Genomic DNA, 16475 nt, shown 5'->3' on the forward strand with positions numbered 1-16475 from the left:
AGAAATGATGTGTACAGTTAAAGAGAAACACTCTGGGGGAAATAAGAGCTTTTGAATAAATCCTCTACCACACGTGAGGATTTTTACCTGTTACACTGGAAGCAGCATTAACCAGGCTCCTAGCGTATCCTCGTGTTGCGCTGAGGATTGAAGAGTCCATTGTGCCACCAGTGGCCATGGAGAAATTCCAGTCTAGTCAAGGAAGGGACAAGGGGAGTCAGCCACTCCTGGTCTGTCTCAGGTGTGAATGTCTGGTGTCAGGGCAGGTGTCAAGCGCAAGCCGGAGAAAGACCAGTGGCTTAGGGAGGGGTCTCACCGGGCTCTTCAAGGCTGGTTAGAAATAGGACAGGAGGCCGGGCGCGGTGGCTCAAGCCTGTAATCCCAGCACTTTGGGAGGCCGAGACGGGCGGATCACGAGGTCAGGAGTTCGAGACCATCCTGGCTAACACAGTGAAACCCCGTCTCTACTAAAAAATACAAAAAGCTAGCCGGGCGAGGTGGCTGGCGCCTGTAGTCCCAGCTACTCGGGAGGCTGAGGCAGGAGAATGGCGTAAACCGGGAGGCGGAGCTTGCAGTGAGCTGAGATCTGGCCACTGCACTCCAGCCTGGGCGACAGAGCAAGACTCCGTCTCAAAAAAAAAAAAAAAAAAAAGGCCGGGCGCGGTGCCTCAAGCCTATAATCCCAGCACTTTGGGAGGCCGAGACGGGCGGATCACGAGGTCAGGAGATCGAGACCATCCTGGCTAACATGGTGAAACCCCGTCTCTACTGAAAGATACAAAAAACTAGCCGGGCGAGGTGGCTGGCGCCTGTAGTCCCAGCTACTCGGGAGGCTGAGGCAGGAGAATGGCGTAAACCCGGAGGCGGAGCTTGCAGTGAGCTGAGATCTGGCCATTGCACTCCAGCCTGGGCGACAGAGCAAGACTCCGTCTCAAAAAAAAAAAAAAAAAAAGGCCGGGCGCGGTGGCTCAAGCCTGTAATCCCAGCACTTTGGGAGGCCGAGACGGGCGGATCACAAGGTCAGGAGATCGAGACCATCCTGGCTAACATGGTGAAACCCCGTCTCTACTAAAACTACAAAAAACGGCCGGGCGCAATGGCTCAAGCCTGTAATCCCAGCACTTTGGGAGGCCGAGACGGGCGGATCACAAGGTCAGGAGATCGAGACCATCCTGGCTAACACAGTGAAACCCTGTCTCTACTAAAAAATACAAAAAGCTAGCCGGGCGAGGTGGCTGGCGCCTGTAGTCCCAGCTACTCGGGAGGCTGAGTCAGGAGAATGGCGTAAACCTGGGAGGCGGAGCTTGCAGTGAGCTGAGATCTGGCCATTGCACTCCAGCCTGGGCGACAGAGCAAGACTCCGTCTCAAAAAAAATAAAAATAAAATAAATAAATAAATAAAAAGGAAATAGGACAGGAGACGGTGGGTGTGGTGGCTCATACCAGTAATCTTGGCACTTTGGGAAGCTAAGGTGGGAAGACTGCTTGAGCCCAGGAGTTCAAGACCAGCCTGGGCAACACAGACCCCATCTCTACAAAAAAATTAATATAATTTTTTTTTAAAAAAAGAAACCCTGGAGTGGGCTGTGGCCTGAGCTGGAACGAGGTGGCAGGGGCTGAGGGGCAGTGCCCTGGCAAGCTTGGCTCTTGATTCTGGGTATAAGCTGGACCCTAATTGAGGGCCTCTTTTTTTTTTTTGTGTCGCCCAGGCTGGAGTGCAATGGCACAATCTCGGCTCACTGCAACCTCTGCCTCCTGGGTTCAAGTGATTCTCCTGCCTCAGCCTCCCAAGTAGCTGGGATTACAGCCATGCGCCACCACGCCCAGCTGATTTTTGTGTTTTTAGTAGACACAAGGTTTCACCATGTTGGCCAGGATGGTCTCCATCTCTTGACCTCGTGATCTGCCCGCCTCAGCCTCCTAAAGTGCCAGGATGACAGGCGTGAGCCACCGTGCATGGCGAGCTGTGCCACTTTCAAAGCTGAGCCCCTGAGCTTCCGTTGCTTCTGAAAGGTGGGCAGTACTCAGCGCTTAGGCTTGAAGGATTCGGCTGGTTAATGTGAAGCATTCAGCTCCAGTATTGCGTCTGGAAGCCACTGTGTCAGTGAACCGGCATCCCTCATCGTGGAAAGACTGTCTCAAACCAGTGCTTCATTCTGTCCACAGGCCTTCCACTGGTGAATTACAACTGCAAAAATGTATCTTTCTGCAGTAAGGTTGAAGTGAGGTAAAGCTGTTTCCCTCTTTAGGGTTCTCTGGTCTTTCTGGAGCTGCCAGGGGTCTGTGACCCCATTTGGTAAGGACTCGGTGCCGCACGCTGCCTCTCCATCTCTGGTCCCCGCTGCAGTCGCAGCGACTGGCAGGTTTTCAGTGTGTGTTAGACATTCCTTCCAGTTCTCGAACTGTTTCCCTGTGGCCGCGTTTTCAGATGAATGTTGCCAGTTCCCCACCTTCTGTCTCCGTCTCACACTGGTGTCTGCCCCACCGCAGTCCTCTGTGGGTGTTGGGACATGGAGCTGGGTGGTTCTGAGTGCCGAGCGGAGCAAGGTCATCAGATGACTTTGCTGTTCATGGCCCCGGGTTCTGGTGCTCTCATCCGAAGCCCTCCCTGCCCATCCCTTGGGCCGTGGAGCGTATCTTCTGTTCCTGTACCCTATGAATAGGTCTTGAACACATTGGCTCACCTGTGTCTCCCACGCCAGGCCACAGTGCCTTTCAAGGCAAGATCTGTCTCTTCATCCATGCAGCCTCAGGTCCTGGCAGTAATGGGCACTCACATGCCTTTTGGATGAGCTGTTCTTTGGAAATAGTGTCCTTAGCTCCTGGCATGTAATAGGCATTCAGTGAATACTTGCTGAATAAATGAGTGGAAAAATCTCAGATCTTCAGATAGCTTCAGAGAGTTTAAAATCCTTCTGCTTATCGGCTCCAAAGGACCTTCCCTCTGCTGCACCTTCCACCAGGGCTCGGGGGTGGCCATTCAGGATCTCTCACCTGAAGCCACCTCATCCCCGAGAGCCTGGGTGGAACCAGAAGTGCCTCCCACTCTGTCCCCAGGGCAGGAGGGCCAGCAGGGCAGACTGGATCACACCCTGCCTTGGAGCAGCAAGGCCTCTCCAATTCCAGAGCCCTTGGCTGACCACCGAGCCACGGAGGCCAGGCTGGCTGGAGCCTCTAAAGATGAGGGGTGGCGATGTTGGCTTCTGTCTCTGAAATTCGTCTGCTCATGCTTGTGACACTGAAATGAGCAGTTAGCTCTGTGATTCCTGAGCCTGGGCCGACCTCCATGTCTTCGGTGCTGTTGGAGAGGACCAGGGAGGGGCAGTGTCAGGGCCAGCACGTGCCTAGTGTGCCTTTCAGACCGATTTGAGATGACGAGGAATCTTCTGGTTGCTGGGTGAAGTACTTGAAGGAAACCTAACCTGTGGGGGTGAGGAGGACTGAGGGAGCCTAGCTGAGCCTTGGGGTGGACTCTCCATTTAACCAGCATCTGCCGAGTGCCTGTGAGGTGCTGGGGGCAAAGGCATGGAACGGGGGCAAGGGCCCCTGTAGAGACCACGTGGCTTTCTGAGGGATCCGTCGCAAGGAGCTTTGGCCGGATGTGATGGGGTGATTGAGAAGCCCAGGGAGGCTTCCTGGCAGAGGTGGGGAGGTTAGCTGGTCACAGACAAGCAGCAGAATGTGATGGGAAGTGCAGGAGCTCGTCTTCCTCCCAGGCACAACCGTAGTCGTGAACACTGTTCCAGTGGGTAAGCGGAGAGCTTCCTCAGTGAGAGTGCCACCTGCCTGGGAGGCGGTAGTGCTGGCGGCTTGGCTGTGCTGACAGCTGCCACTGCTGCTGGAGCCTGGAGAGCTTAGCAGGGCCAGCCAAGCTGGACCACAAGCTGCTGGGACAGGGCTGGGGCCTGAGAGTCCTCCGAGGGACAGGAGGCAGCTCTGCTCTCCATAGGGTGAGGGAGAGAAGGGGACCTGAGAGCGCGGGGGTGGGGCCTAGGAGCTGCGCGTCAGCCATGAGGAGGGGCAGCTGTGGATGGTTTTAGCCTGGGGAGTGACGGGCCATGCTTCTCTTTGGGATGGCCCCAGCAGGACAGCGCTCTGCCAGTCCCCGTGAGCCAGCGGCCGCTCTGCCACACCTGCTCTTCCAGGCCACCTCCACCCACACAGCCGCGCCCCTGACTGTCGTTCCAAGTGGACATCGGCCCTTCTGGTGGCTTGTGTGTGCCCCGTGGTGCCCCCCATCCCCACCTAGCACTGTTCCAGGTGGGCAGGCATCCACTCAGCCTCTCCCCGCTGCTCGCCCAACTCCCTCCCAGACAGAAATGAGACCAGCAGAGACGCTCCCTTGGAGGCTGTCCATGAGCCTCAGAGCCCCAGGAGGGCCCTCCAGGCTGGTCCCGCCAGCCCAGGGTGCAGTACTGCCTGGGGTGAGGTGGGGGCTGCAGGTGGCTGGCAGTTCAGATACTGGAGCTCCCAGTGGGAGGGACGGCCAGCCACTCACCCAGAACCTTCCCGGAATGGGGGAGGAGAGAGCCCACTTGTGGCAGCATCAACAGGATTTTGAGGACACAATTCTGGAACTGAAGGCCTGCAGAGAGCCTGTGCAGGATGAGGTGTCAGACCTGGGCCCCTCCCAGGCCCCTGGGCTCCAGTGCTCCCGCCAAGTCCCCTGTGCCCACCAAGCCTCACCTGGTCATAAGGGGCCCAGGGCAGGTTTTCTTTTCAGACTGAGAACTGGGCCTCTGGGCCTCTGGGCCTGGTGAGGGGCAGTGGCCCAGCGCTGGCCACCTCCCAAGGCTTCTCTGAGGGGTAGGACACCCCTGCCAGGAAGGGCCGGTGTCCCAGCCCAGCCCTGAGGTGGGGAGCAGAGCTGCTGTGGCCCTGAAGCTGGATCAGAGCCTTTCCCTAGGAGCCTGGGCTTCGGGCCCTCCCTCCCCACCCAGCCAGCCTGGTTGGGGAAGGAATCACCTCGGATTTGATTGAGGAAGACTTTTTTTTGCTTTTTCTTTTCTTGTATTTATTTAAAGGGCTTTCCAGTAAAGACCGGAAAACCTGCTAGTCAAATTCTAGAAGAGCTGCAACATTGGAAAAGACATTTTTGCAGCTAGTTCATAAACAAATTCACACACGCCACACTGCCGCCTTCTCAGCTCCCTTTCCCCAGCCCACCTCCATCACCTGCCCCTGCCCTCAAAGCACCGAGTCCCCCAGGGCCTGTGCCTCAGGGCAGCTGCCAGGACTGCCAGGCCCCACCGGGGACTGTCTCCCTCCCTTGGGGACATGTTCAGAGCTGCACTGGCTGGGGAGGCTCTGGGCGGAAGGGTGGAGAGACAAAGAGGTCTTTGTCTCCCTGTGGCTGGACGAGAGGACAGACAGGTCAGCCAAGGCTGTGTGACTGGGGAGGCCCACCTGAGGTCCCAGCCTCCTGCAGCCACCTACCTGGGGCCCTGACACGTGCAAGACATCTCTGTGTGCCTGTTTCCTGGCTGCGAGGTGGGGTCAGGCCACACACCATCCTGCCTCCCCGCCTGGCTTCCCGCCCGGCATCACCAGCCCTCACAGCTTCATGTTCCTGCTGTTTGCCACTTTGGTGTGTTTGCTGGCCCCTTCCCCACGGGCACATGAACTCACCGCATCCCCAGTGCTTTCACAGGCTGGCGAGGGCTGGGAAGGGCAGACCGATAGAGGGCCATAACCGTGCAGGGCGGGGGCACCCAGGACTGCTGCGTGGACCAGGAGGGAGGAAGGAGACAAGAAGCCATGTCCTGGCAGCTCGGAGGTCCTGCGCCTGCAGAGGCCGCGGCGGGGCAAGGTCGGGCAGGACCAGGATCTGGCCCTGGCCTAGGTGAGGGGCGGCCAGGTAAGAAGCAGAAGGAGCTCCCCAGGGCCGCCTCTGTCACCTCATCTTCCTGCCAGGCCTGGGGCAGGGAGGGTACCCAGCAAGCGTCTGCAGGCTGACAGAAGGGCATGGTGCCCTAGGCTCAGTGTGGCTGGGAGCCAGGATGGAGCCAGCTGCCCACCCCTGGGTCCCACGCCAGCCCTTCCTAGGTTGGGCAGGCTGGGCCTAGAGGGGCACCGGGGCCCTGCTCACACGGACAGAAACGGATGTGGAGGGCTGGCTGGGTTCCTCGCGGTCCCTCTCCCCTCTGCTGTCTCTGGGTGTACCAGTCACCCAGAGAGGGTGAGTGGAACGGCTGCTGTCTGGTGCTGGGTCATGGGCAGAAACAGCCTCATGACCAGGCCACCTGATGGCCATTCCCACAGAAAGAACCGGCTTGTGCTGTGTCCCAGCTCTGGCATGACCAAGCCATCCTCTGACCACCAGCAGCCAAAGTACCCAGCGGGCAGCACGTGCCAGATGTCAGCTGCAGTCAGTCTCCAACCACAATGCCTGTGCTCTGCCCCTCCCTGCCCCATCGCCTTCAGAGGACCTAGCCCGATGCCAGGGGCCCCGCCACCTGAGACCCTGAGGACATGAAACTTGTTCCGTTCCTGCTTGTACCCCCGTACCTAGAGCAGCACCTGGCTCAACACGCTGACACCTGCAGGTGCACCCTGCAGGTGGCATGGGCCCCAGGGGCGGCAGGAGCGGAGCTGAGGGGGCGGTTTTGCCTCCTGAGTTGGGGAACATGCTGCAAAGCTCCGTGGGCACCCGTCTCGTGGGGTATGGGGGGTCAGCAGGAACCGGTGCCCTCAGGTGTGGCTGGGTGTGCATGAGCCCTGTGCGTGTGCCACCAGGATCACCCGTGATGGGGTAGTCTGGGCCCCGCTGGGTGCACCCTTTACACAGAGCCTGGCACAGAGGCAGGGCCTTGCTGATGGCCAGAGATGAAAGATCCAGAAAGAGATCAGGAAATTGGGATGCTCAGATCCTCCCGGGGCTCCCCCAACTCTACTCCTCCAGCGCAGCTGGCATTTCTCTGCACATGGGAATGGAAAGGAAAATGAAGACTTTTCAAAAGCAGAGCCCAGAGCCAGGGCTGGGCATACTGGAGGCCCTGGAAGAACTTCAGGCAGCGGGTAGGGGACAGTGCCAGGACTGCCAGGGCTTTCTGGGCCCCACGAGCCAAGGGAGATTTGGAGGCTTTGCTGAGTGCCCCTGGGGGCAGCAGTGGGGTGGGGGGAGGGAGTCAGGGAAAGGATTGGGGGCAGTGAGGACAGCACCAGGGGATGGGGGCGCCCAAGGTTCCGGCCTGGCTGGCAGGAGGAGGGGTCAGCCATGGGGCAGAGTTGTAGAGGCTGGGCAGCAGAACCCACTAGGCCTCGCGGAGAGCAGAGGGCACTGCTTCTTAAAGGTTCCGGGCATGGTGGCGGGCACCTGTGGCCCCAGCTACTCGGGAGGCTGAAGCATGAGAATTTCTTGAACTCAGAAGGCAGAGGTTGCAGTGAGCCGAGATCACGCCACCGTACTCCAGCCTGGGCGACAGAGCGAGACCATCACACACACACAAAAATTTAAAAACGTACTGGGGATGTCAGAGTGCAGGTGTGGGGCAGCGAGGCACCCAGCTGCCTTCTTGGGCTGCGGTCTGGTCTGGGCACTGCCTGTAGATGGCCACACAGCAAGCCCAGGGTGCTCTTGGCAGCCCGGGACTCCTGGGTGTGTGTGCTCCTTCCTCTGTGCATCCAGGTTTCATCTCCCAGGAAAGGGCATCTTCTAGCCCTTAATCCTGACCCAGCCCCTCAAAGGAAAAGCAGGCACCCCAGCACCAGCGTGGCTATGCAGGCGGTCCTGTGGAGCAGGCCGTGTGGGCCTGGGGAAGAGTGTGCAGGCTGGACTGCTGGAGCAAGGACCCCCAGGCTGGAGCCAGGCAGGCAGGGGAGAGTCTGGAGGGCCAGATCCCACAGGCCTTGGGGCAGCAGGCCCCAACAAGGGCAGGATTGCATCCCGGGTCAGCGGCTCCCACAGCACAGCACCAGTCCCAGGCTGCCCCTGGGCTGGGTTCTCTTCGGGGACCCCCCCAGGCCTGGCCCACAGCAGCCCACCAAGCCTGGCCCAGTGACTGCCATGGACGCCCACACCGGCAGTAGGTCTGTGCCAGGGCAGACCCGAGAGCACGCCCCAGGGGGTACCTCTAGCTGAATGTGCAAGGCCTGTCCCTGCCGGGGTGGGGACCATGGCCTGGGCTGTTCTGGCCCGTTCCCTCACCCAGTCCCAGTGCACATGGGCCCTGCACAGCTCAGCATCGGCACTGGCCAGGCTGGGTGGAGGGAGGACCCCAGACAGACCCTTGCTATCCACCGCCTTCCCTACAGCCCCTGGCTTGCAGGGTGGCTCACCTGCACAGCATGCAGCTCCCTGACCTTGGAGGTCCCCCAAACGCCAAGCGCCTGCCCCTCCAGGCCCCCACCTGCCTGCTTGGTTCTCCCATGTCTGGTCACCAGGCGGCGCCCAAGGTCAGGTTTTGCAGAGCCCAGAACACCGGAAGTGGTTTGGGGCCAGCCGGCTGGCACAGCTATCCTGCCTGGGCCACACGGGGTGCACCTGCCCTGGCCAATGGTGGACAGGTGGCCATGGCCTCGCCTGAACTGCGCGTCTGTTCTGGGGGTGGATGGCACTTGCGCGGGGGATCCAGTGACCGCCTGCCACCATCGTGGGTTGGTACGCAGTCCCCGCAGATCTGCCGGTCTCTAACCTACCCCCCAACTCCCTAGTTCTACCACAGGCAGCCTGCCCTGCCTGCCAGCGTGGTTCTGTCATCAGGATGGTGGTGGCTCCCAGCCGGCTGGCAGGGGCTTGTCTTTCCCCATGGCAGGGCCTATGGGCAAGGTCTGTGCCATCAGCCCTGCATCTCTGCACAGGTGGCCCCTTCCTTGGACCCTGGCCTGGCCCTCCTGGGTAATCTGTGCTCCTCTTCCACACCCCAAGCCAAATGCCACTTCTGGCAAGAAGCCTTTGGTGACTCCCCCGACACGTTCCTGTGTGCGGGCCCCGTCCCTGGCTAATGGGGTCACCATACTGCACAGTGGTGCTGGCAGCAACCAGGACAGCTCAGGCGGCCGTGCAGCAGACAGGGGTCACTGCTGTGCACACCTGCCCCCAGAGCTGCCTCCATGCTGCACAGCTCAGCCAGTGGGCAGGGTGTGGGGCCACGGCACTGGCTGCCTTGTGCCTCGCTGGGCCCAGCGGGGGCTCTGGGTGTGGTGATGGAGAATCAGCGCCTGCCCTCCAGCCTGGCTTCTTGGTGGCAGAGGCCTCTGCCTAAAGTGAGCCTCGGCGCCTGTCGCTGAAGCTGCAGGAACAAGCCAGGTCCCCGCAGCCTGGCCTCTACGTCCCCGAGGTCTCCCTGCTTTGCCCAAAAGACCTCGGTGCCAGCAGACACACCTGCCACAGGGTCCCCGAGCAGCTGCCTCTGTGAAGTCCCCTCTCCCTCAGGAAGCTGTTTGGGGCCTCTCAGTACCCATTCCTGCTCTGCCCCAAGCCCAGCCCTGCCTTCTGAGAGCACCTCTGGGCACATCTTGCACAGCGTCACGCTCAGGAGGGCTGCAGGGGGACTGCTGGGTGACGAGGGCCCCACCCGTCAGCCTCAGCTCCAGCCTATCCCAGGGGCCTCAGATTCTAACAGGCAGCAGCGTTTATCCCAAAGGACTGACGCGCTCCTGGGGAAGCCGCAGCCTCTGCAGGAGTGCCAAGAGCCGTGGGCCTCCTGTTGGGAAGGGACCGCCGGGTCCCCGTCCACTGGCCCCTCAGGAGCCAGCAGCGGCATGCGTGGGGTAAAGACCTCGGCCAGCTCTGTGTTGTTGGGCTGGAGACTGAGGCAGGGGTCAGAAGGCCCAGCTGTGGTCTTCAGAGAGGGCCTGGGTGTTCCCAGCGTTCCCACCCCCCAGCCTACAGCCTGTCCCCTCTCCAGGATGTCAACTGCAAGGAAGCCGTCCCACCCCTTGGTGGGGTCCTCGTCAGCAGGTTTCAGGGCAGCCAGGGACCCCAGGGCCATCTGTCTCCCCACATACCCAGGTTCTCCGCCCTGTGACGTCAGCTGACAACGGGAGTCAGGCTGGGCCGCCCAGGGCCTCTCATGCATCAAGAGACCACCACCCTCCTGCTACACCCTGGCAACGCATTGCCACCCGGCCCCCTCCATGCCATCTCCAGGCCACTTTGTCCTGCCTGTAGGGCTGGTGGTGTCCACCCTACTGGGGGCTGTGAGCATCTAATGGGGCGCTTGGTGTCCAGTGGCCGGTGAGGCCCAGCCTCAGCTCGCCGGCATCAGAAATCCCAGCCCTCCCAGCGCAGGGCCTCGAGGCTGTCCCACAGGCCCAGTGGTGGGGAGTGGGGTTCAGGCCAGCTTGTCCCCTGAATTCTAGGCCCCCAGCCTCCTCCCCAAAGTCAGCAATGACCTCAGTCTCAGCAAGCAAGATGGGACAGGCCCTGGCCTTGCACGTTCATGCCCACCACCGTGTGCTGTGCTGGGAGGCCCCACACTGGCCTGGGGCCCCTGGGACCTGGGTGTGAACCTGGAGGCTGCAGCCCTGGGGCACGCTAAGGACTGAGCGCCTGCCTGTGGCTGTGGGGTGTGTGCCTGCGTGTGGCACATGTACACTTATGTGTGAGCGTGTGCACATTCCTGTGTGCATGTGTGTGCGCTGGCGGTTTGAGGGTGTAATGAAGTGGGACAATTAGTCTGCCCCCCAGCAGCCTGTGGGTGGAGAAGGCTCTGAGGCCCCCCGACTGGGATGGGGCCTGGCCAGGGCTGGGAGGGCCGACTGGCAGGCTCTGCGTTCTGGGAACGCGCCCAGAGGATCCTGCACAGGCGGCGGTGGCGCCATGGCAACGCTGCACAAAGCGCTGGCCTACTTACACCCGCCCCCGCCCATCTCACTCCACCGCCGGGGAGGGGGCATAGGGCCTCTGGGGCTCCTGGGGGAGCCACACACCCCGGCCTGTGGTCGCTCGGTGCCCCGGAAGCCTCAGGCCTCCTCCTGGCCTGGGCCCAGGCCTGCAGACACTCCTGCCCATCCACACATGGGGATGAAGATGGGGTGCAGGGAGGTCCAGCACCCAGCAGGCGCCCCCTGCCCTGGGCAGCTGTGGACCTGGTGGCTCTGTAAGGCTTTGAAGTTTTCCCAGCCCCGGAAATCTGGGAGTCTTGGCTCTGCTGATGACTGCAAGGCAAGCTCAGACCTCAGGTGTCGAGGCTGGAGGACAGGCCAGGAGCTGCTTGCATGCCCTGCTCATGGGACAAGGCCCTTCACACCCTCTGGCCTACCCACTCGGCCTTCTGTCATCTGCATGGCCAGGACACCTCCTGGGCCTGGCAGTGAGCCCTGCTGACCAGCACACCCCATGCCTGCCTCCCAGACCCAGCCTGACCTGGGCCTGCTGCCTCCTCCTGCAGGAAGACAACCTGGTCTGGCCTGATGTGCTCAGTGCCTTGGGAATGGAGCACATGCCCAGTGCCTGGGAGGCAGAGGAACAGGCCTTGGGAGCTGGGCCTGAGTAGCACTGGGCATCTGTGGGACTCTCGGGCCACCTGTCTCTCTATGCTGGCCACACTGCTCTCTGCATTGGCCACCCTGGGCCACCAACCCCGAGGTCTCGAGGTCTCGAGACAGGGAGGTGGGGGAGGGGGACAGTGTCCTACGGGGGGCCTGGAAGCCAGGCCGAGGGCCAGCAAGGCTGTGAGGACACTTTGTGGGTCACCCAGACTCTGGGGACAGGAAGCCCTTGGCCACACATGGGGGGTGGGTGCCACTCAACACCACACATTGAAAATCAAATATTTTCCTGAGCTCTCCTGGAGGCCTGGGACTTGGGCTGGGCGGCTGTGGCCACTGCCCTGCTGGGTGGTCTGCTAGGTGACTGTGCTCAGCATGGATCTTCCCGCCTGCCCCAACCCAGGCCCTGGGGCTTCTGGGCAGCTCTGACTCTTCTGTCCTAGTTTCCTCTCCAGACTGGGCACCCCCGCCCCTCACCCACTGCTCCCTCATCCACCAGATGCATCCCCTGTGTCCCCAAGGCCCTCACACAGCCTCTTGGGCTAGCGCCCAGCAGCCATCTGTGGAATGAAGAAATGGGCCGAATGAATGAATGAAGCTTGGAGGGGTGGCCCCATGCACCCCACGTGTAAGTTGGGGGCTTGGTTGTCTGCACCAAGTGACCCTCTCCCAGGGACAGAAGTACTTGCCGTCCCCTCCCCCACCCTAGCCCCCCCTAATTTATGCTACGAGGGGAGCCAGCCACTCGCTGGTCCCCTGCCTGGCAGCGGCTTTGTCCCCAGGCGGATTCCCAACGGCTGCCTTTGGGAAGAAAGGGCCCTTCTCTGGCCGGTGGTGAGGTCACCAGGAGGGGCCCGGCGCGCACAAAGGCCACCCTCCCCGCCCCGCCCTGCTGGCAGCTGCCTCTTTGTCCCCAGGAGAGACGCTGAGGGGCCCCAGCCCTCCTCCAAGGCTTCCATTGCAGGGGGGCGGCACAGAGCAGGGGAGGGGCGGGAGCAGCCCCAACCCTGACTTTGCTCCTGGTCAAGTGGCAACACCTGTTGAGGGGCAGGCCCCTCCAGAGGCCTCCCCTGGGGACGGTCTGTGTCCAGCTGTCTGCCTGGGTCCCCAGGAGAGGCAGGCGAGCTTCTGGGGGTGGGGACGACAGCTGCAGGAAGGGGTGGGGAACCTGAGGTGTTAGGAGCTGCCTGGGCAGTCTGAGCCTGGCGAGGTGGGCTCTGGGAGCAACCATCCAGACGTGTGGACCAGCTGCTCAAACCACACCTCCCTAGCATGCACATGGTGGAGTGAGGGGCTGGCAGGCCTGGGGCACTCCTGGGCACTTCCCATGCCAGCCCCAAGGAGACTCCCACGAGCCCAGTTCGGGAGCTCCTGAGGGTACCCCTGGGACTGAGGCTCAGAGAGGGCAAGGCCTTTGGCCAAAGCCCCGCCCAGGGTGGTGGGGCTAGGACCTGCCCCCGCCCTGCCTCCCCCAGGCAGTGCACAGAGGAGGCGTCCCTCCAGAGGGCACTGGACACCTCCTGGTGTGGGGCAGAGGGTTGGCCCAGTGAGGCCAGCGAGGACCGGGTGGCAGAGACCAGGGTGGCAAAAGCCATGCAAACAGCAGCGGAGACGGAGAGCACGGGAGGGTGGCGGCACTGCCTGGCGGGCTCCACTGTGTGTTCATGGAGCGCCTATTGTGCGCCTGGCCCACCCAGGACAGAAAGAACTGTGCACACGGAATGTATGGTTGAGCCAGGACCTCGGCAGCAGCCGGGGTCCGACCTCTACCTTTAGGGCTGGGGGAAGAGGCAGGGCTGAGGCCCAACCAGTGCGATGCTGAGGGACAGAGCGTGTGTGTGGGGGAAGGGCGAGGGCTGACCACTGTGCCCAGAAGCTCAGGAACCGTCTGTGAGGTGGGGAGGGCCGCCAGGCACCGTGAACTCCTAGCCTCCCTCCTCCTGGCCACCGGCTGGGCCCAGAGCTCCTTAGCAGGCCATCCACGGAGGGGGGATGTGGAGCCTGAAGGGAGTGGCACACACCCTCCAGAGGCGGCTGGACAGGGACAGCCACAGGGGCCAGGGGCCCTGCAGTGTGACTCTGGCAGAGCCTGGCTGGCAGGGCTAGGGGCTACTGAGTCTGGGGCCAGGAGAGGGGTGGCAGGGGATGGAGGCTCTACCAGAACTCCAAGCCCTGTTCTGAACCCCATGAGGGTCCCACGCCTGCACTTGGGGGCACCAGCCAGGCAGGCACAGTCAGAGGCAGGAGAGGCGAGGAGCATAAGTGGCCCCAAGACAGAGGCCACGAGAAGGTGAGCAGGCCAGGGCTCGGGGCTGCAGGAGCCATCAAAGGTGAGCAGGCCAGGGCTCGGGGCTGCAGGAGCCATCGAAGGTGAGCAGGCCAGGGCTCGGGGCTGCAGGAGCCATCAAGGGCACGTTCGGACCAGGTCCCCAGCTGGGTGGAGGCTGGCGTCAGGGATTGTTGAAGCCCCACCAGGAGGGTGGCTGCCCTTTACCCTGAGGGGCCAGGCAGCCGGTGTAGTCTCAATGGCCTGAGGGTGGGGATGCGCGCATTACTGAGGGACAAGTGTGGCCTGGCCCCCTCAGGGCTCCCCCTCCAAGAAGCGTCTCCTTCCCTGTTGCCAGGCACCCGGAATGTCCATTGTGCCTGTAGCTTAGCAACAAGCCTGTCGCCCCCACTGTCCCCACCCCATCCATGGCCGGTCCCCCACCCACAGCTGGCCCTGCATTCCTCTCCAGGGCCCGTCTCTACAGGTCCAGGGCTTCCAGGCAGGGGCCAGGCCCCAGACCACATTCAGCCTGCGTGTGCCGTGCCAGCACCCTGGGTGACAGGCTGGGTCCTGCTGGCTACCAGTGCTGGCCACTGGCCTGGGGCATCTTTCCTTTTTTTATTTTTTAATTATTTGTAGAAACAGGGTTTCCCTGTGTTACCCAGGCTGGGCTCAAGCGATCCTCCCATCTCGGCCTCAGGCATGAGCCACCACACCCAGCCTCCTTTTTTTAAAAAATAAAAACTTTTAGAAATTGTCAAATAAATGCACCAGCAGAATCGTGTGAAGAATCCTGCACGCAGCTCCCAGGAGTCTGTGGCCAGCCTGGTTTGAGGTCTACTCCCCTTCCTCCCCAACCCTGTTATTCAGTGTTGGATCTCAGCCACCCTGTCATTCCCCAGCACTTTGTCAGCATGCCCGCAAATGTGGCCACGCCTTAAACTCACAAAACAGCCTCTCAAGCTTCAAACTTCCCAACTTTCTTATTTTGTAAAAGACATTGGTTTATTCAAATTGGGGCCCCGTGGGGTCTGCGCACAGCGACCTGCTGTTGCTGCCTCAGTTTCTCTCTGGGAGCACGAGGGCATTCGCAGCGCAGCAGCAGGGAGCGCCAGGGTCTGGGGCTCAGAAGCAGCCAGTCCAGCCACACTGGGAGAAACTGAGCTGCAGCTGACCGCGCAGCCTCAGAGGATCAACCGGCCGCGTGCAGGAAGCTGCCCGAGAGCTGCCGCTCCAGTTAATAAAGGGGGTTTTTGTTTCAGAAATAAAAAGAAATGTTTGCCAGACTCCTGGGTCTTCCAGCCGTGATTCTCAGATTTGAGTACCAGAGCTACCTGGAGGCTTGGAGAAAGGGGGCACCCTGGTCCTTGCCTTGGAGTTCTGGCTCAGCAGGGGTGAGGTGGGGACGATGCTGAGCAGCAGGGGTGGGGTGGGGACAATGCTGAGCAGGCGGTCCAGGGGCCACATCTTGAGATGCTCAGTGTCACGGGCACTTCAGGAACATATCTGTGACTAAAGTTGGGCAATGGTGTCACCCAGAACACGAGAAGAACTGCCTTGTGGGTTTTTAAAGATTAAAGAACCAAAATCAGCGTGCCTGGCATGTGGTAGGCATCGCTATCTCTATGCAGGAGGCACCTATGTTGCTATGAAGATGGCTTCAGCACCCACCTGGTGGCAGCATACGCAGGTGACAGCACAGATGCGGGCTCTGAGGGCCTGTGACAGCACCTACCTCAGCCCCCTCAAGGGGTGAGGAGGGCCCGACACGGGAAAATGGATAGGAAACAAGACATGGGGTGAAGTTCTGGGCTGGGGGAAACACAAGGCCCCAAAAGCCTGGCGGGGCAGGACGGCCTGCTCTGACCCATGCCCTTCAACCACGTTAAAAGAGCCCAGGACAGACTGGGAGGGGCAGGAGGAGGGCGGCTTGGGGCAGTGGCATGCAAGCCCCCGAGTCTCAGGAGCTAAGGGGCATGGCTGCCAGAGCACGGGAGGGCCAGGCACAGGCGCCACCCTCCCTGCAGCCCCCAGCCGGTGTCCTCATCTGTCAGAGGGCACTGCCGTGCTTTGCTCCCTGACCTGGCCCCGTGCGGGAAGCTGGTGGGTCCTGAGGCACCGAAGGGAGCATGGGGCGGGCGGGAGGGAGGCAGGGGGCCTGCCATGGGGGGCCAGGAGGTGGGGACACCCCTCCCCACTCCCGTCCCCTCTGCTTTGCTGCTTCTAGAAGTGCCTGCACCCTCTTTGAAGGGACAGATGTCAGGGAGAAAGCTGATTATTGTCAAAGGCTGGAGGCTGTGACCGGAGATCTCGGTGAGCGTGACCCAATTCTGAGCTATTCTCAGCCTGGTGGGAGCGAGTTATTCCCTCCCGCCAACGCCACCACTTCGGAGGCGGCCTGACTTTGAAACGCCCTCGTCCTGGCTGACGGGCTGGGCCACGCAGGCTCCCCTGGGCACAGAGGCTCCGCGTGGGGAGGGCCCGCGGGCTGGCAAGGCCACTGCTGGGGCAGGGCAGCAGGCTGGCCCTCCTGTGCCCCTCCTTGCTCACTGTTGAACCACAGTGGGTTGCAGGGCCCAACCCACTGGCTCTGGGGTCCACACACCCCGGCACCCAGCCAGCCGCCAACCTGTTGGCCACCTCGGGAAACGACTTCTCTCAAGGCTCAGTTCCAGTGTCCAGGAGCAGGCGGTGTGCAGACCACCCAGGACAGAAAGGCCCGTCCACTCCCCCACCCCACACCAACCCAGACTTACCACACAGGGCCCAGACC

At 61.5% G+C, this 16475-nt stretch overlaps 1 non-coding gene across 1 annotated transcript; it reads right to left on the minus strand.

Annotated features, from left to right (window-relative positions):
* Nucleotides 1-5021: 5021 nt before the first annotated feature.
* Nucleotides 5022-5083, minus strand: LOC117071709. Its single transcript, XR_004432459.1, has one exon. It is a non-coding gene; the product is annotated as a U7 small nuclear RNA (small nuclear RNA).
* Between the last annotated feature and the right edge of the window lie 11392 nt (nucleotides 5084-16475).

Source organism: Trachypithecus francoisi, unplaced genomic scaffold (genome assembly GCF_009764315.1).
Source record: "Trachypithecus francoisi isolate TF-2019V2 unplaced genomic scaffold, Tfra_2.0 Lachesis_group3, whole genome shotgun sequence".
NCBI classification, from domain to species: Eukaryota; Metazoa; Chordata; class Mammalia; order Primates; family Cercopithecidae; genus Trachypithecus; species Trachypithecus francoisi.